We start from the raw sequence: 21,879 nt of genomic DNA, 5'->3' as shown, positions 1-21,879 counted from the left end.
CCCACAACAGACCATGTGACACAGAAGCCGCACCCACAACAGACCATGTGACACAGAAGCTACCAGGTGCAAAAGAATGTTGCCAACAAAATTAAGGACCCCATGCTTGCTGAGACACCATGACGTGGTGCATGAGGGGCTCTGATGTGTTCCTGACTGGAAGATATTGGCAAAGTTCTCAGCTTTTAACATCGGCTTGAGGAATTAGCTAGTATTGTCAGTTGCGTATCATTGTGGTGCATTTTCTGCAGTGATTTGTGTGTATATATATTTTTTCATCTGCACAATGTATCATTTTGTGTAAGATGTCCTTGAAGTGCATGCGGTCCGCCCTGGCATCCTCCATTGTACGCATTTTTGGCTGTGGATTGCCGTTGTCTGCGGACTGCATGCAGAGGAATTGCTCCCCCGGTTATAGACACGCTACAGTGTCTGGGTTTGGAGTATTTCCACCCATTTAGGCCACTTTTTTCAATGAGTTTTTGTCTTTATGTGTATGGAATGTGCCACTTCATTTTGCTGGTAACGTTCTTTTGCACCTGGAAGCTTCTGTGTCACATGGTCTGTTGTGGGTGCAGCTCACAGCTTTATCCTACCTCACAGTGCATTGGTGCTATCACTATGGAGGCATGTGAGAGTCTGGCTGTGAGTTAATTGCACTGTTCAGACCCTGTTCACACACCACGGGCAGTTTAGTGGTAGGACCCCATTAGGACCCCATGCGTGCTGAGACACCGTGACGTGGTGCATGAGGGGCTCCGACATGTTCCTGACTGGAAGATATTGGAAAAGTTCTCAGCTTTTAACATCGGCTTGAGGAATTAGCTAGTTTAGTCAGTTGCGTATCATTTTGGTGCATTTTCTGCAGTGATTTGTCAGTATCATCTACCTAAGATTTCTCTGCTGACATATTATGCTCATAGTTTGCATGATAATAGCTATGATTTGGATGAGCAGTGTAAGATTAGCCTAACCATTCTGTTCTGAACCATTCCTTCACAATAGTTGCCTGCTCATAAGTGGAGGTAAAAAGTTTATATGCAGCAATCTCCTTCATGGGGACAAGCAATGGCTACTGCCATCACTCACCCTCATACAGATTCATTCTTTCTGGGTAGCAGATCAACATCCTGCTGACTAGAAACAATAATTTATTATACTACATCAATAAATAATTCAGCTGATAAATGAGCATTTTGTTAATTCATCGGGAACATTTACGCAGGACTATTATCAGGGCTCCTGCTCTAATGTCCTAGATGCAGAAGTACCAAACCGGGCCATTTAATCCCTTAGATGACATGATCAATAATTACTGCGGTATCTAAGTGGTTTAAAGAGTGAATGAATGAGAAGTATGAATGAATGAGATTGCATGGTGCCAATATCTTGGCATGGAAACCTGGGGCCTAACAAAAGCCACAGGCCTGCCTGCAGTGTATACCCATCAGGCTGCACCTCAGCCTGATGGTGACTATCAGTATACCACTGACAGTATAATACTCTGCACTGCATAATCAGGTTATTAAAGAAGCAGGGTACAGGCTATTAAAGAAGCAATCAAAAGATTGTGCCTTAAAGTACCCTTGACAGACAAGCAAATGGTTTTAAAAAGTTTTTGAAAAGTTTCATTACCCAAAAAATTCCCAAGTAAAAAATACACCCTTTCTACTTTGAAAAAAAGCTTTTCAATGGAAAAGATTGCAAAAATGTAATCCCCTTCACATATTTGTTATCAGCGTGTTCGTAATGACCCACACCACAAAAAAATGATTAACAAGCTATCAAAAAGTGTTATGCACTGTGATACCAGTGAAAGCAAACAAAAATTAAGCCCTGACACAGCTCTGTAAAAAACAAAATTAGCTATTAGCCCTGGGATGTATCGATGAAAAACATTTTCTCTCTTTTTTATTAGAATAGGGGTTTTATTTGGTGTCTCTTGGAATGCAACGAAGAAGATGAAAAAAAAAAAGTTTTTTGTCATTAAGGCCCAAAACAGGCTAGGCACTAAGGGGTTAATATAGACCTATATAATGAGGGAATATAAAAAACAATTAACATGTGTCTATAATTTATTTAATATTCAAAAACAATTTAATAAGTAACTTTACTAGAAATCTATGTGCAGTTTGATCCCTCCACGAAGTTAACGGTCACATTGAAGATGCTGTCCAATCTACAGGAAGTAAACTATAGAGCAGGAGGAGCTAAGCAGACTCCTATATCATTTTGTTGGAAAGAATCTAAAAAACTTGAAATGTATCAATTTAAATTCCAGCTCATTCTAGTCTCAGGAATTAGTGATTGACAGCTATCTCTATATCCACACTCATATAAGGAAGGCCGTCAATCTTTTAAATAGGACCACCCACTGGACCCCAGAGTGAGCACTGATTGAAATCAATAAATTACAAGTTTTACTGAATCCATACACAAAACTATCAGCATGAATCTACTAACAGGTTCACCTTAAGTGGATTACTTAAAACAGTGGTCAAACTTTTAAATTCACCATATGAGCAAAATACTGTACCTATATTATAGGCTCAAATCTTGGCCAAACTGTAAGTCTGATAATCAGAACTAACCACATCTTGGGGATCTTTGATGCCGCTAGTCTTTAGACCCATAGTTGGACTTGGATTTTATTTTTTTAAAAGCATTTTAGAACAAAATTCTTAAAACAAATGTGCATATGTACACTTTAAAGGGGTTGGCCTCTATCTGGATTCTTTTGACCAATATGTAGGTAAAATGGCTATATGGCATATACTAATATAGCCTGTGTTAATATTGTGTGCTGTTTTCTATAGTTCATAAGCTGTGCCCCCTTGTTAGGTAAATTTTATGTGATGTCCATATAGAGGTCTTGTCCGTAGGATGGCTGCTGATGGAGGGTCATGTGACCAGACACGTCCCTTACTCCTCTATTCAACCACACTGCACTAAACTCCCAACATTGAAGTATAGATGGCAAGTGCAGTGGATTTCAATGGACAAGACTTCACTTAGAGGTGATTTGCCTAGTGACATGATCAGCAGCCATTTTATGGACAATATCTCTGTGTAGACAGCACAGAAGACTTGGCAAACAAGGGGGCATACCTTATGAAATATCGAAAAAGGGAACAGAATTTGAATAACATACATATACATTGGTTAACGGTAACCTGAAATTGTACAACCCCTTTAAATAACACATCTATGATGGAGGCTCTAGGACTGATAAAGCATTGGAATGATGCTGAAATGAGGGGCTTGTGTTTAATAAAAATAGTTCCAGATCTCTGGTGCAATTACTATTCACTTCAAGCAGAATTCCAAACTGTCAGCACCCACATCTCAAGAAAACAGCTCCATATGGAATCAATTCTGGTATATTGGTCTGTTTCTCTTCTGTCCCCTGGACAAGGGATGGATGGCACTACCAGTACCAGATGATAAAGCTAAAATATCAATCCGTGGCAAAAAGCTCACAATAGAGGTGTACCTACACCGAGTACAACTGTATCATGCTAGTCAACACCACCATGGTAAGCACCCTGCTATATTAGAAATATTACATAATGAAATGCACCAGGGTTACTTTATTGTAATGTACATAATTAAAAGACAAATAACAAAAAAAGAAAAAACATTTTGAAGTATATTTTTAGGTGGAAATGTTGTTTAGGGCAATTGAATATATTTTATAGGCTGTTTGTACATTAAGTGGAATATTTATAACATTGGTCAAAATGTAACATCCTTATGAAGTGCAGTTTTCTGCAGTGAAATCTTTCTCTCAGTTTTTGATAAGTAAGAGGAACAATCTTATTTTAGTCAACTATGTTTTAAAGACAGAAAGTGAAATCTTGTTTCTAACAGAACAGTATTTCTCCTTTTACTTTTTACACACATTGATCACCCCACACTAGAAACCCAAGCTTCTCCAGGAATCCTCATTATAAAATTCTTTTATGCAGTGTTTTCACTCTCTTCTCCTCAGTTATTGGAATGCTAATTGACAAATTAACTAATCAATGAAAGTTAACAATACAACTGTTATATTCAAGGTTGTTGTTTGTTGTGATAGAAAATGGACAATCAAATCAAGTCAAGCCCAAAACATGAACATGTAATTCTGTCAGTACACACAGATGGGGTCTACAGAGAAATGTTCTCACCAGGAGGTCATTATAATGCTATTTCCAGCCATACACAAGTGTGAAAGTATTTCTTTTTGAGTGTTATGTACTACTAAAGTTGATTATAAAGATCTGACATTTTCCCTGTTACAAGCTTGCTTATAAAAAAGCAAACAATGGCATGTGTTAGAAAGAATAAGATTTTTCATATAGAATTTTTTTTCCGTGCAGATATAGCAAACATTAACTATTATAAGCAGCCTGTTGAATCTGCTAAAAAAATAAAACAGTCATCCGCGCTCCACTGCTCCATTTCAGCTCTATGGTTCCCTTAGGCAGTCTTGTGGTCTCCGTCCTGTAAAATTCCAGACAGTGGGGTTAGCAGCATGTGAGCCAGCAGTGATGTGCTGCTTGGGGACATATATTTAAAATGTCCAAAAACTCCTATGCAATTGTAGCCAACTTTAAATTGACATTTACAAATAATGATAGACCGCTCACCCTGTCAAAAAATATGTAACGTATATATTGAGTACACTATACTTAGTCTGGTACCCTCAGACAAAACTGGAGATATACAACATTCATTAATAAAGGTAAATTCATAAATAAATTAAATAATACAGTGAAATAAAATATGAAATACTATATGACTCTACATAAAATACACTAGGATAAAACACAATAGAATAATATATTCAATGAAAATGTGTCGTCAGAAAATAACCGATTGGTTAAATAACTTTTTAGTTTAACATTTCTAAAGAATGTTCAGTGACATTTTTTACTTTCCATGTGAATATCTGTATTTAACCCCTTGAGGATGGCGGAAGTCTGGTCTTTAAACATGGCGCCTGCTCTCACGTGCAGCGGGCACCATAGCCACCGGGTTTCTGCTTTTTAAAATAGCAGAGACCCACAGCACATGTGTGCAATCAGCCATAAGGCTGATCACATACATTTTCCCCTTCAGATGCCATGGTCAAATGCTACCATGGCATCAGAGCAGTCCGGAAGTGGAGGCCGCACACTTCTGCTCCGGTAACACCGTTCCCCGGCTGAGATAGGGGAACCTGTTACATTGCTCTAATAAACTGAAGCCTCAAGCAGGCTTCAGAGTCTATTAGAGGAATATACCAATACAGGCCAGCACTGTATTGTTATATTGAAAATTAAGTGTTAAATGATGGCTATATAGCCATCAAAGAACACAATGTGCAATCTAATAATTGCCAGTTATAGTCACCCAAGTTGACTTAAAAAAAGTGTTTACAAATATAAAAAAAAAAAGTTCAAATCACCCCCTTTTCTTTAAAATAAAAATACTTAACCAATAAAAAAATAAACATCATTGGCATCGCCGGTGCGAAAATGCTCGTACAATTAAAATATAGCAATATTAATGGCATATGGCAAATGGCGTAACAGGAAAAAAAAAAAAACTGCCAATTCGCCATTCTTTGTCACTTCAACTCCCCAATATATATATTCTTTAATTATCAAAAAGTCGTACACACTTCAAACTGATATCACTGAAACCTTGCAAAAAATGAGCCTTCACACAACCCCATACACATAACTACAAAATATGGTGATATCTTTTTTTCTCAAAGGTTTACTTTTTTTTTTCCAGTATTAAAACGCAAGAAGGGGGCGTGGCCGGATGCCGAGCTGAACAGATGCACACTGCTCCAAGCTCCGGCAGCCACAGATGAATAAAGCTTTATATAGCGTTCCTCTACCCCCAAAAATCCTGCCCAGACCTCCCTGCCTTCCTCCTTATTCCTCCCTAACCCTCCAAGAACCTCAGGGATGACGAGGACAAGGAAAAATCCTGGTGCGCCGATCAAGCTGACCTCCTTCTTCCCCTCAGCGCAGAACCAAGATGGTGCCCGCTCTCCTGATGTAACAGCCACCGAAGTGCTGAGCTCCCAGCCTAAGCGCACCTCGAGATAACATACCTCAGCAGGAACCTCAGACCAATTTTCCCCGGCAAGTAAAACTAACACATCAAATGGGGGATCACCTTAAAGCTCTCCTTTGGGTTTAAGTGCAGGCAGTGGAGGGAAGTCTGGGAGGGAGGACATGATTACATTATCTGCTATTCAGAATCTAATGGCTGATTTGAAAAGCACCATACAAGTTAAAATACAGTCGGCTCTGAACACTATTAGAGCTGACATTACAGCTATTGGAGCCCATTTAGAGGAAAAGATGGAAGAGTTCAAAGAAGCTCACGATTCCATGGTTGATTCATGCAACGAAACTCAGGATGTTGTAGCCGCCATTAAGTTAAAACTAGCGGATTTAGAAGATCGTACCAGAAGGAACAATATTAGACTCAGGAAGATCCCTGAAACTGTCACCAATGACACCCTTCAAGAATTTTTGATTGATCTATTCACAGCCATTCTTCCAGATACTCCTGAAAAGGATATGCTCATAGACAGAGCTCACCGTGTTCCCAAACCCACATCAATGCCCGCAAGTGTGCCAAGAGATGTACTGGTGAGACTATACTTTTTTCATTTTAAAAATAACCTACTGAGAGAAGCTGGACGTATAAAAGAGGTTCCCTAGAGGTTTAAACAAATCTGTCTTTATGCTGATCTCTGCCCTGCAACATTGGCGAGAAGAAGAGATTTTGCTATATACACCGCCATACTGAGGGAAAACAACATTCCTTATCGGTGGGGATTCCCAGTAAAATTAATAGTCACCAGGAATAAAACTAACTTCGTTTTACTATCTCCCTCACAAGCTGCAGAGCTGCTAAAGAAATGGTCCCTTTACTTAGCACAAGAGGGAGGAAGATCCCCAGGAAATCAGAAACCTCCTAATCTGGTACAGGAATGGACTGTAGTCAAGAGATGAAAACGGACCTTCCTTTTTTTTTTCTACAGAACTGTGAGTTTTTGCTCTTTCCTCTCACATAGAGACATCAACCATCTATAAGACTCTATTTTGTTTTTTGTTTTTTTTGTTAATGGTTTTATTTGTTACGAGGGAAATATGTCCACCACAAGTAGTATAGATAAGGTATACATCAAGCATTTAGGGCCTACTCGGACACAGCACTCACCTAAAACTTTGAGATGACATTAAAAATATCCTCTCTAAATGTTAAAGGGTTGAACTCTCCCTTTAAAATATCCAATTTATGGTAAGAATCATTTAAAATGAAATTTGTGTCACGGCCTATGGTGTGTTTTGTGACACTTTCCTTCATTGGGTTGCCCGTGGCAACGTGTGGTGTTGTGTGCATGTGGTGGCAGTGTCTCAGCCCTATGGCTGATCCCCCGGACATGGTTGCCACGCATGCCGTTGCCCGCGGCAACAGGTGAAGTTTATGTTTATGTGTGTATTTCCCCTTTAAGTGGCCGTCTTCCCTTGCCTGGTGTTGGAAGGGTTAAATCCCTTCTGTGTGTGTGAACACTGGGTGTGTCTGTGTGGGTGTGGCTACTTGGGCCTATAAGGCCTCAGTGAATTTCTCTAGTCTAAGGGGTTCTTCAGCCATGGCTAGCTGGAGCAGCCTCCTGTGTTATTCAATCTGCCAGTGGGGGCCACCCTTGTGGTCATAGGTTTATGTATGATGTTTAGAAGATGTTTGTTTGGTCTCTTTGTTATTGCAGCATATGGGTTCCTGGGTTTCCGTGTGATGTCTGTTGTGTGCTGTGTCCTTTGTGTTGTTGTGGACAGCAGCACTTGTACATGGGTTCCAGGTTGTGTGTCTGTGGCAGGTAAGTGTGGTACTAGTCTCACTTACCTGTCATTGCCATATGTTTGTTCATGTTCCCCTTTCTATGTAGCTTGGCCAGTGAGACTCCTGTTCCTCCGTGTCTAGGAGGAACAGGTCGTCTTACCCTGCTCCTAGTCCAGGGCCACCCTGAGGGCTAGCAGGAATATCAGGTTCCGGAGTATGAGCCCTCCTACCATCAGGGTTGGCTCATACGGATAGGAGACAGGGTCAGAATTAGGGATGTGTAGGAGGTGACCTGCTCCCTGATTCCTGGCCTGGCATTGACCATCCGCCTTCTGATACCGCACGGCTGAGGGTTTTCCCCATCCTCAGCCGTGACAATTTGATGTCATTTGTATTCAAGATACCCATTTAGTAGCTAAAGATAACTTTAGGATTCCTAACAAAAAATTCCCACGCATTTTTCACTCACACGCTGACAAAAAGAAAGCAGGTATAATGATAGCATTTAGAGACACGATTTCCTTTAACCTCATATCTACCCATGTTGATACTAAAGGTCGTTATATCATTGTAATTTGTTCAATTGACAACCAAATTTACAGTATTGCATCTATATACACTCCTAATAAATCCCAAATCCGTTTCTTCAATCGGTTCCTTGCTGTATTAATGCCTCTGAAACAAGGCTTTTTGGTCCTTTGCGGTGATTACAATAAGATTCTAGACCCTATCATGGATAAATATCCTCAAAATGTGCAGGACAAAGATTTCTCCTTCATAAAGAAGGAATTTTTGACACTTGGCATATTTTACATGCATCCGAGAAGGACTTCACCTTTTTTTTCAATCCCGCACAACTCATACTCAGGTATAGATATGATTTTTGTAGATAAAATTCTTCTGCATTATTTCTGCAGATATAGGAATAATATCATGGTCAGACCATACCCCAACATCTATAACGATCAAACAACAATTTTCCAAATCCTACTTCGAACCCTGGAGACTGAACAACTCTATTTTAAATAATCCAGAATGCCTAGATGAACTTTGCAAGGCTTTGAAAGAGTACTTTGAAACCAACTCAACACCAGACATCTCCACGACTACCATATGGTGTGCACATAAGGCTGTGATAAGAGATCTTTTTCTAAAGTACTCTGCCCTTGAAAAGAAAAAACGTACACAAAAAATGGAATTACTTAATAGCAAAATTTCTGAATTAGAGAATGAACACAAAAAATCCCCCAAAATAACTTACACCCTTCAACTAAAAGAACTAAGGCATGAATTATATGTCCTTATGCAATCTAGGTTTGAATTTCTCCTTCGCAAATCTAAGTCAATGTACTACTACAGCGGAAATAAAGCCAACAAATCTTTGGCAAATAGAATTAAAACTTAATCAGCCAAATCCAGAATCCCCCATTTATATTACATGAACCATCAGAAAATCATCAACCCACAAGATATCGCAAATTTATTTGCCTCCTACTACTCCAAACTATACAATCTGAACAAAGACCACCAAATCTCACAACCGGACCTTAAATCAATCAATGCATTCCTAAACAAAATTTCTCTTCCCAAACTAACACAATCCCAACTTGTAAAACTAAACCAAGACATACAAACCGACGAGATAGTGAAGGTCATATCCTCTCTTAAACTCAACAAATCTCTAGGCCCAGATGTATTAACTAGCGAATACTATAAGGTGTTCTCCCTAATTCTATTATAACATATCAGAGAATGTTTCCAACACATTTTTGAAGGTCATTCCATTCCTAAAGAAATGTTGTCTGCTATGATAGTGACACTACCTAAAGCAGGCAAACCGCCTGACACCCCGGACAATTTTTGCCCTATTTCCCTTCTCAACTTGGACCTAAACATTTTTGCCAAATTAATGTCCAATTGATTAATAGATAGATAAACAGACAGACATCAGATGGTACAAGAAGGTTCATAGACCTTCTAGATGTCATCAACAGTTGCAAAGCGCCTTCTCTGCTCCTACCTTTGGATGCGGAGAAGGCGTTTGATTGAGTCAACTGGGACTTATTTGAAAGCTACATTAACTAAATTTGGCTTCTAGGGCAATTTTATGACAACTCTCCTGGCATTATGCTCTCATTTCAATGCAGTAGTTTATTCTTCAGGTTTCTTGTCTGCTCCATTTATAACCAATAATACCCGACAAGGATGCCCCATGTCACCATAAATTTTTGCCCTAATCATGGAACACAATGCAGAGAGCATTAGATCATCTCAAGAGATCAAAGGTATTACGATCTATGGAGAAACTCATAAAATTGGTCTCTTTGCGGACGACACCATCCTAATTATGTCACATCCTGCGATCTCCCTTCCAGCTGCGGTAGAGATACTCGTACTCTTTAGTGCAGCATATTACTACAAGATTAATGTTTATAAATCACTAATACCCCCCAGTAAACCTTAAATGCACGGAAATCCGTTCTTTAAAATCCAAATTTCAGTTTCATTGGGTCAAAGATAAGGTCCCATATTTAGGCATAACATTATCATATCCCCCTCAACATTATTTCAATCTAATTACCTCACCTTATTGGAAGAGATTAAAAAGAAATTGGCCTCTTTCAAAATGTTTGGTATCTCATGGCTGGGCAGAATCGCAGTTTCCAAAATGATGGTCCTGCCCAGGATCCTTTATACCTTCAGGAATGTATCAATTTATGTTCCGACCTCCTACATTAAAGACCTACAGGCCAGTATTACAAAATATGTCTGGAGCGGAAAAAGAGCTAGAGTAAGATCAGAGGTTTTGTTCTCACACCTATCTAGTGGAGGGGTGAATTGTCCTTCCCTTTCACTGTACTATAAATCAGCGATACTATCTCATTTGAGATCTCTCTGGATAAAAGATGTCTCTAAAAAATGGGTACAAATCGAACTAGGAATGCTGAAAATCTATGAAATCTCCTATTTTTTACATATACATCTCAACTTTGTACCACTACACAGATCCTCGTTCCTTACCTCTACATACCAAGCCATAATAAGATTGTGGTTGGATACAAAGATTCATGTACTTTTCATCCCAACAAACATATTAGACATACCCATAAATGTCCTTGAGTTATTTATTCCTAATTTCTCTGTACCAATTCTCGGACCCAGATTTTTTCATGTATATGCAGTTAATACACTTGGTTAAATCAAAAGTCGCAAGTATTTCTGACACCCCCCGAATTTCAATTTCAGTATTATCTAGTTGGATGAATAATGCCCACTCCAATTCGCGTAGCATCTGCTTTTACTACAAAAACTTATCATCAGAGGAGGAAGATGGGATAGAAGCCATTAAAAACCAATGGCACAGTGACTTAAACCAAGTTTTTCAGGATGATCAATGGTAAGCTGCTCTCTCATCTATACCTACATTTTCAAAATGTATTTCACACCTTGAGACACACAGAAAGGTGTTTTATAGATGGTACTTCACCCCATCCCACTTGTCTCAGATAATTCCTGACACAACCAATATGTGCTGGAGATCTGGAAAAAAGAAGGCACCTTTATTCATATGTGGTGGGACTGCTTTCTTATCAAAGAAGTCTGGACCCAGGTATTCCAGATACTAACCAAACTCTGTCAATTTCCCCTCGATCCTGATCCAGCCCTGGCTCTACTTTTATTAAGTATAGACAAATTTACTTTCTTACATGCTACCATTATCTCTCACATGTGTATAGCAGTAAGAAAAAAAATCGTTCTCTCCTGGAAACAAAATGTACCCATATTTATTTCCACCATTATCAAATCGGTCAATGAACAACGTTGTTACGAAAAAATGTCTGCCTCGTCCTTCAGATACCTAAACAAGCACCATCCAAGATGGCAGGTCTGGACTTCCTCCCCCTTCTATAAATTGAACCCTTAACATGCATACAATACTGAGACTACCGCAGACACTAAGTTTTGTCACCTCTTCCCTAATCGCCTTATACATGATTAGGACCCTGATGAACCTTAAGACAACTGACTTGATGTAGAATACATCTACTTATTTGATTAAATTGATATATCCCTCTTGTTATTTTGTTATTACTACTTTATCTGTATTATGTATATTGTGTAAAACTGCTACCATCTCAAATCCATTTACTGATTTAATTTCTTTAACTGTATATGGTACAGTAATAAAAACTGTGTTTCAAAAAAATAAAAAACGCAAGAAAAATTATACAAGAGTGGTATCGTTATAACTGTACTGACCTGCAGAATGAAGATAACAGGTCAGTCAGTATATGGTGTAAACAAAAAAAAACAACCTTCCTACTGCATGGTATGCAACCATAAATGGCGCCATTAGCAGTACAACTTGCCCCGCAAAACATAAGCCCTCATAAGGCTATGTGAACGGAAAAATAAAAAGTTAGGACTATGGGAAGGCGGGGAGTGAGAAACGAAAACACAAAAATGGGAAATCTCAGGGTCCTCTAAGGGTTAAACAAAAAAACGAGGTGTGAAGGAGGACATCTACGTAAAAATGGAGAAGCCAAGCTTGAATAGAGGCGGGGGGGTTAGACATCTATTGTCTGCCACATACAATGCTGTCTTGACACCTTTTTGTGGGAAGTCTTTATCACCTACTGACTTCAATTAGGATAATGGGATCAACACCTTTGACCCCATGCTGGGTATAATGACCTCTGACCCCATGCTGGGTATAATTACAAGATGTTGATTCGGTTACATATTTATTCCCAGAGAATTCTTGTACAGTCACTCAGAATTGAGAAAGCTCGTTTGAAGAACGAGGGAAACGTTTTCAAGAAATCTACAGTACGTCCAGTTGCCTTGATTTATTCTTTACAGATATACCATGACCTGGATAAATGAGAACCTTCAAAGACATAAAATCCAGCAGTTTTCGAAAAGGCCACTAAGCCTAATAATAGGTGCCACTTCTTGGCCTGTACAGATCACTTTACTACAGTTATATATTATTCTAATCCTGCCAGTAATGAAATCACCTCTATGTATAGATAAGACAGGATCCACCTTTCACAGTAGGTTATTGTCAAAGCTTAGTTATCTATTCTTTCCTTGTACAATGGCCTCTGCACTGGTAACAGAGCATGCCTAGAAAACTGTCTCATAGAAGTGAATTGTCCCCTCTAGACCATTGTGTCTATGGCCCATGTGGCTGCTGTAAAGCAATTTTCTTAATGATTTCTAAATACTGTTATGAACAGCTTAGGCAAGATGGCAGCCCCCCATAATTATGTTCAAGAAATAGAAATAAAATATCTGCAATTGAAAAATAAAAAGAGTAGAAGAAAAGAATATGTGTTACTATCTGGTATTGTTGAGCGAGGCGAAGCATTCAGAGCGGAATTCGATCTGAAGTTTAGAAAAACTTTGATTCGCAGAGAGCCAGGTTTTCCTAAAAGGGCGCTGCACGTGTTATAAAGCGATACTAAGTGTAGAGGAGACAAGCCCGGGAATGCAAGATCACCCATGTTGTGCCCAATAATAATAATGCCCCTACAGTTACTCCAGTAGTTACCCCAGTAGTAATAATACAACCAAGCACCTCCTGCAGTGTCTCCATATAGTTCTACTGCCATCCCTCAGTTAAAACTCCCCTGTAGTGCCAATATATATCTACAATGCTCCTGCCATTGTTCCAGTATAAAATGCCCCTCCATCTTACTCCGTCCATAGTGCCAGCAAATATATTCCCCCAGTAGTGCCCGATATATATATAATGGCACCCCTATAGTGCCAATATATATATGGCCACCTTTAGTACCCGGTATATATATATATAATGCTCCCACTGTAGTGCCAATATATATAATGCCCCCCTGTAGTGTCAAGAATACTTAATGCTCCCCCTTGGTGCCAGACCCCCACTGTAGTGCCAAGAATATGTAATGCTCCCCCTTGGTGCCCCCACTAGATAATGAACCCCACTGTAGTCTAAAGAATATATAATGCTCCCCCTTGGTTCCTTCAGTATATAATGATCCCCACTGTAGTGCCAGGAATATATAATGCTCCCCCTTAGTGCCCCCAGTAGATAATGACGCCCAATGTAGTGCCAAGTTAATGTAATGCTCCCCCTTGGTGCCCCCAGTAGATAATGACCCTCACTGTAGTGTCAAGAATATGTAATGCCCCCCAACTGTAGAGCTAGGTATATATATATAAAAAACACTTACCTCATTCCCATTCCCCCACTGTCGTCTGTGATGCAGGTCACAGCCTGAACTGCATGCAGTTGAGGAAGGCAGACATGCCGCAACACGTTCTGTGAACCGTTTAATAAATACATTCTGAAGAGCAAGCACGTCTGCTGGCATCATTTAGTATACAGCCTGAACTGTGGCCTGTGTTGCCACTTCCCAGCGCAGGAGGTCCCGATCATGCGAGACCCAGCGCAGGAGGTCACAGTGATATAATCGCTACCTCTTGCACCATTCTACTGCCTCATAGGCTTTGAGGCTAAACTACTGCTCTCGCTGCCTTGATTGCAGCCCTCATTAAGGGTAACGAGGTGGTGCCCTACGCGGTGCTTACCCTCGCTTACCCATTGCCCCAGACAGCTGGACAAACCACTGCAAGTGCAATGAGAAGGCTTCTCTTCTCAGCGAGTCTGCAGCAGCTTTATTCTTATTCTAAATAATTCAGCTCTGCTTTTTTTATTTTGAGACTCCTAGAATATCACTCAATATATTGTTTACCATAGGAGCACTGAATAATATAGGTTACCCTCAGGCAATAGTAGGTTAAAGGTTCCTTAATCACATAACTGTAATTTACTGTATATTTGATAAAAGAGGATTTTCTTAAAAAAACTAAAATTGTAAATCCACAGCCCCTACAAGAACCACATCTAAAACACCACACCAAAACTAGTACAACCCATTATAAAATTGTCCTAGATGCAGATGAAGTTTTATCTTTGGGAGCTGCCTGGATGAAACGGTTGGATCCTTAGTATAGATCAGGGATCCTCAAACTGCGGCCCTCCAGCTGTTGCAAAACTACAACTCTCAGCATGCCTAAACAGCCTACAGGTATCAGCCTACAGCAGGGCATTGTAGGAGTTGTAGTTTTACAACTGCTGGAGGGCTGCAGTTTGAGGATGCCTGGTATAGATGATAAGTGGTTTTGAAGGTAAGAATGTTCCTAACATTTTGTTTTCTCGGAACAGATGCCAATGTTTTTGAATATTTTTTCCACTTTTTATACTAGGTATTGGTAATATTAATTTTGCATCTATCTCACTAGGTTGTTCTTTCACTTCTTCACTTCAGGGTAAAATATTAATTTGCTATCTATCTCACTAAGTTGTTTTTTCACTTCAGGGTAGACTTAAGACAGTAGAACTCCTGCACTGAGCTTTAGAAATGTTAATTTCCACATTACATAATCAGTGAACATTATTATAGGTGTGGGCTGAATATACAGTTCTTCTCAAAGCATGAACAATGGATTTATTTCAATAACATTTGTGTTTGCTTCTTATGCCTCCCTTCCCGACAATCACCTGCTTGTCAGAGGAGAAGACCGCTGCTATTACATGCAGGGATCTCCTCCACATTATGGGGAGCAGTGATCGCTAATGCCATTGTTACTCCCCATACTGATTCATTGTTCGCCGGCAGCAGATCGTGATTAGACACCACGATCTGCTGCCGGCAAACAATTAATTTTAAACCTGCTGAAAGATTCTAATTACCTAATAGGCATGCGTTTGCTCATTCATCGGGTTATCGGCGGCAGTATTACACTGCCAGATCATCACTAACGAGAGTTCCTACAAGTTCTTGTTAGCGATGATCTGCACTATTATCTGCCCGGCTAATATAAGCTTAACTAAAAATAGCCATTTACATTCAATCAGTCATAGAACTGGATCTTGAGCTGCCAGAGCCCTTATGCTACAGTTTCTCCTCTGCTCCACTGCAAGATAAAAGGTATTAAAGGTGTTTAACCGTCACTCTCTAGCAGTGATGGACTGGGAACTCAAAGTGGCCCTGCAAAAAAACTTAAAAGGGGCCACAGGTTGTAGACGGGTCAAAATTAACAGACGACGGGGCAAGAAAAGTAGGCATGGCCAAAACAAATAGGCAGTCACAACCAAATTAATCAGGACCTGCAATACCATAGTGCATCACAAAATATCACAGTGTGGTATAAAATACTGCTTCAGCAGAACAAACTACCACAATGCAGAACAAAATTCTGCCATCCTTGTCACAATATTCAACTGTATCACCATCCTCAGGGTTAACAAGGGCACCTGAGGCCATTGGCCAGGTGCATAAGTAATTGATGCTTTCAGCATTGGTTAATGCTGAGCACATCAGGTCATTATGTAACTGGCTAGCAGACACGAGGAGGGCTGGAGCGACGCCCTGGGCAATGGCCCCCCCAGGAAATTTCCATGTATGGTCTATAGCCAGTCCACCCCTACTCTCTAGGTCGGGGCCATAGAATTTTTATGGGTTCAATGTGTTATGAATATAGGCAGAAGGCAATATCTAAAACTATAATTGATAGCCAATTCTGAAATTACTTAAGTGCTATAATAGATGGCACAATTGGTCTACGCCTGGGTGATCAAAGTGCACATTTGAGCCTTTATTCTTCTTATAAATATGCATTTAAGGGTCCATTCACACATCCGTGTGTGTTTTGCAGATCCGGGGATTCACAAAACACGAACATGGCAATGTGCATTCCTCATTTTGAGGACCGCACATCGCCGGCACTAATAGAATATGCCCATTCTTGTCTGCAATTGCGGACAATAATTGGGCATGTTCTATTTTTTTCGGGAACGGAAATGCGGACCCGGAAGTGCGGGTCCGCATTTCCGGATCGGGGCTGCACATCGTGCGACCCCATAGAAATGAATGCAAAGTAGAAAGAAGAGAAGAATCCGGCTCGCTTCAGATGAAGTATAAAATCCGTAAACAGGTGTACATGAAACAATCTACGCGTTTCAGACCTCTGAGGTATGTGGGTCCTTCCTCATTGTTTGTCATGAGGAAGGACCCACATACCTCAGAGGTCTGAAACGCGTAGATTGTTTCATGTACACCTGTTTACAGATTTTACTTCGCTGGAATAAAAGCTATTATACTTCATCTGAAGCGAGACGGATTTTTCTCTTCTTTTCTACTTTGGATTTTCCCGCACCCAGGGGCGGCATCCGTGCACCTCAGGTGATTCTACCACTGCAGGTGAGAGCTGCCTTACAATCTTCTACATAGAAATTAATGGGTCCGCAATTCCGTTCCACAAAATGCGGAACGGAATTGCGGATGTGTGAATGGAGCCTAATTGTGTGTTTCCAGGGAAATATTGAAAAAAGGGGCAATATCGGTAACAAATAACTAACCCTTACCAGTGCCATTTTGATTCTGCTTCTGAACAGCAGCAATGGGGGGTCAGTGAGGGTATTTGATTTTTATAAATGTTTAACACATTCTAAACTTATATTTCCAACTGATTCCTTGGACAACATCTTATATTTTTATAGATGAAATGTATCTTAGTTGAAGACCTGAAAAGGTAAATTGGAATGGTTGAGGGAAAGTATTAGATTGATCATAATCAGAAATATTTTCTGATATTTTCAATGCATGTCAATAGAAAGGCATGGGTAGCAAGATGACATTATTTTATTTAAATGGAGGAAATGATTTTCCACATTGCTCATTTGCTGTATTCCAAATATGCTTTATGTACATTGCTGTGCCTGTTTCCTGCCCATAAGCTAGTGATATCCCGCATTTATCAACAGTAACTAAGAAAGTTTGAAAGAAAGTGTTTTACTTTTATGACTGATGAAAATATTCCATTGGTCACAGCTGATTGCTTTAATGACAATTTATACCAATTTATTAAATTAATCTAACTATAGTCAATTATATTTTAATCTTGGATTCAATAATAATCTGGAAACTTTTTAAATCCAGCATTTATTTGTAACTGCATGACAAACTTCAAATGAAGCCAAGAACAAGCAAGTTTTGCAGAAATTTTTTTATACAAAAAGTAAACTCTTAAAATGATCAAACTAATCAATTCATTAGCACTTTTTGTTTTCATATTATAAACGAATCAACAACCAAGGACAATCATTTTACCATTTCTATTCAGTACAATAGGCCAAAGTATTTGGTTCTAACTCAGGTGTTAAAACAGAATTTGCATTTGACTGGTAGAGAAAGGGAGGGGTTTTTGCTATCATCAATATAAGAGCACAAGATGGACTAGTAATGCCAGTACTACCACTTGTTGCTACAGGACAGTGACGATGGGTACTCATTCAGAAACAACCCCGGATAAGGTGAGTTACAACTCTTACTGATTTCTTTTTTTCCCACTAAGTTTTCTGTATGTTTTAGTAATTTCCTCAGAAGTCTTCAGATACATTGGTTTTCAAATCATTTTAAATTTAACTAAATCTATTTCAAGTCCTCATAGCTCATTTGTCAGTATTTGTTCATTTTATTGTTCTTATAAGCTGATTGTCTTTTCTAGCTATTGCCAAAGCATAATTAGCAGCTCTTTGAAATATAATTCATGAAATTAAAGTCTAGATAATTATTTTATGAATGTTCACTAATACATTTTGGTTATTGAATAAATAAAAATTCTCTAATATAGTCTCATTATTGGAATTTCTCCTTTTTGGAGGGGAATGATATAATAATGTCACGAAGCTATGGAAAATTGTGTCCTCACTTCCCTGCCATGTAAATCCATCAGAATGTAGGCTCTTGATTGATTTCACAGTCAGAAAATGATTTAAGCCTTCTAAATAGCTAACATGGATGCTCTAGAAAATTAGAATTTTCAACTACACTTTGAAATCTTCTGCTTGCAAAAATCCATTAACAATAATATAAAATATAATAGGGATTTGGTAATTGTGGAATTTTCTGATATAGTAACTTATGGTTACCCTTAGGTAGTGATGGACGAATATGGGCCAGGACAGTTCGCAAACGCGATCAAATGTTCACAAACTGCAAGTTTGCGGCGGGCCCCATTCACTTTAATGACAGACGAACCTAAAAAGCCTTCAGGTCATATTTGCAGCCAGCAAACACTTACTAGAAGTACACTAATAGTCCCACAACATGGACAGTGATATACCAGAGGGGGATCATTGGCAAAAATTCCCACAAAAAATATGTATTTTAATCAGGGGCCATTTTTATGCATATTATAGGGAAACACTCAAAAATGTGCCCTGATGGAGCCTAGAATTTTTTTATTTCCTATCGGTTTGATGTATACAAATGTGCAGTACTCCACGTTTTTGTATTCTGCAGAGTCTATTTAAAAAATGCATACGTTAATGTTAATTTTTCTTTCTACCATGGAACTGTATGGTGAACGGACGCCACTATACGGCATCAGTCTGAGGCATCTGTTAACGCATAAATTTTTGGTATGCATTAAATGGATGGCAAAAATAAGATGTGAACCTAGCCCTAGTGTCAGAATAAGCACCAGTACACAGCGGGGCAGCGTGGCAGAGAGGGGAGGCCGCCATGTACTGACAGAGCGCTACTTGGTCCTGGTGGTCAGGGATGAGGACTGTGTTTCCCAAGGATCATTTTCTACTGGGAAATACAGGGCACAGTATAATACACTAGAATCTATATAATATAAAGATATTAGCACTACCCCCCGAATGATAATACAATTAGGTGATCATTTATTATATAAAAATACGTCTATGTTAGGCATATTTCTGACACAGATTGTGGCGCAAAGGTCCTTAGCACCGCAATCTGCATATTTTCATACATTGACCGCATAACACTTCTGCACAGTGACCGGATAACACAGCCAAAACCGTGACCGGATAAAAGAGTATAAGAGTGCACAGTACAGGGAATGACTAGGGGCACTGCAAAGGGTGTGGTAAGAGGGCACAATGCAGGGTATAAGGGGGCACAGTACGGGGTGAGGGGCACAGTACAGGGTGGGGGCACAGTCACATGACCCTGTGACATTAGATGGTCCTTATGGTGAATGCGGTTCATACGCCACCAAAATGAGAGGCAGAGGAGTGAGACAAGAGTGTGATCATGTAGCTAGAGATAAAAAATGTAACTGTCAGCTAGTACAGGCCCAAAAAATTTGCCAATTTGCATTCACCTGACAGCAAAGAACTTTGGATTCTGTGGCTGGAGGTACATTAGGCGTTCACATTATAAATATGTAACTGTCGGCCAGTACAGGCCCCAAAAAGTAGGCAATAGGCATTCATCTGACAGCAAAGAACTTTGGATTCTGTGGCTAGAGGTATATTAGGCATTCATAGGATAAATATGTAACTGTCGGCCAGTACAGGCCCCAAAAATTATTCAAATAGTGTTTTTTGACTGTGTAGATGCGGTAACGCAGCAAAACCGCAAACAAATGCTGCACTACCTAAATGCACTATATAGAAAGTATATTATTGGTATATAACACCCATGCTTCAAGCAGTTTTTTTGGGGGGCAACTGGTTAATCACACCAGTAGAAATTGTTTCTTCAAATAGTGTTTTTCACTCTGTGTGGCTGCAGTATCGCAGCAGAACCGCACACAACTGCTGCACAATACAAATGCACTATAATATACTTTCTTAAAAGGACTTTGGTGGCCCTATTAGCTAGCGATTTGTGTCCTAACAGTCTGTCCCTGCTCCACACAGCAACCTCTCCCTACACTGGCAAAAGACTGAATGTAAAATGGCAGCCAGATCGGGTTTACTTATAAGCTAGGGGGTATGTCCATGTGCTAAAATGTCTCAATTTGCTGCCCTGTACCACCTGATGGATGTGTCATGGGTCAAAGTTCTTCACAATGTAAAAGAATATGGCGGGTGCAAATATCGCCATATGTTCGCCCGTTCGGCGAACAGCGAACGAGCAAAGTTTGCCGCAAAACTTATGTTTGTCCATATAACAACCAGAATCAAGAAAATTTTGTCCTAGGCAGTGTAATAAAAATAATAAAAAATGAAGGCAGAGCAAACCCGTTAGGACCGAAATGTGCTATTTTTTGGACTGCAGACAAACTTGGATATTTTCAAGTTTGTTTCGGAAGAATCCACTAAAACGGCGTGTAGTGTGATTTTAGTGCATATGTTGGTGGGAAAAAAGCACTAGGGAGGAAGAATAAGTGTTCTCACATGACCCCAGAGGTAGTGGGGGAGAGGGCTTGCCCTGATTGGCTACCAGGCTGACAGACAGCCTGGATGAGCCAATCAGTGCTGCAGCAGGGAAGTGCCCTAGCAGAATGAGCGAAATGCCATTTTGTGCTCGGCTGTGAATGAGGGTGATTGGGTCTTACAGTGTCTGCCAGGAAAATGATCTTAGGTAATCAGGGAGAGTCAGAAATCAATCAAGCTTATTGCAAGGAGAGTGAAATCTGAATTGTCCATTTTCGTATATTCAGTCTCCACACAGTTGCAATAAAAAAAATTGGGGGGGAGGTTCAATTTAATTAAGCTGCATATATACTTGGTTACTGCAGCAATACCCAAGGTGTGGCTGCAAGCTACTTGTGTGTGTTAAGGTAAAATTTAGCATCAAGCCTCAATTTTCTGTTTAAGTATATTCAGTTTCCACATGTTTGAAAATTAACATTTATTTTGGGGGTACATGTGTAAGCAGCTTAAATGTAAGTGATTCATGCATCAATATTGACATTTTAGTATATTCAAAAGGAAGTGCCTGTCATATATTTGCACAATATTGACATTTTATCACTGCTTAAGCTGATTCCAATGAATAGACCTCACCTCACTGTCTGCCTAACTACCATAACGTTCTGTACGGTTTCATGCTGCAGTCTTCATCATGTCCCTAATGCCTCAGTCGTCCATTTAAGTGTATTCAGTTTTCACTTGAAATTTGGGGGGGGGGGGTTAAATTTCATGAGGCAGCATATGTACGTGAATATTGCATTATATAGACATTTTCTCACAGCTCAGGCTGACACATTGCCTTGCTGGCGGTGCCCTATCTT

Source organism: Bufo gargarizans, chromosome 8 (assembly GCF_014858855.1).
Source record: "Bufo gargarizans isolate SCDJY-AF-19 chromosome 8, ASM1485885v1, whole genome shotgun sequence".
NCBI classification, from domain to species: Eukaryota; Metazoa; Chordata; class Amphibia; order Anura; family Bufonidae; genus Bufo; species Bufo gargarizans.
This window is presented reverse-complemented; position numbering follows the sequence as displayed.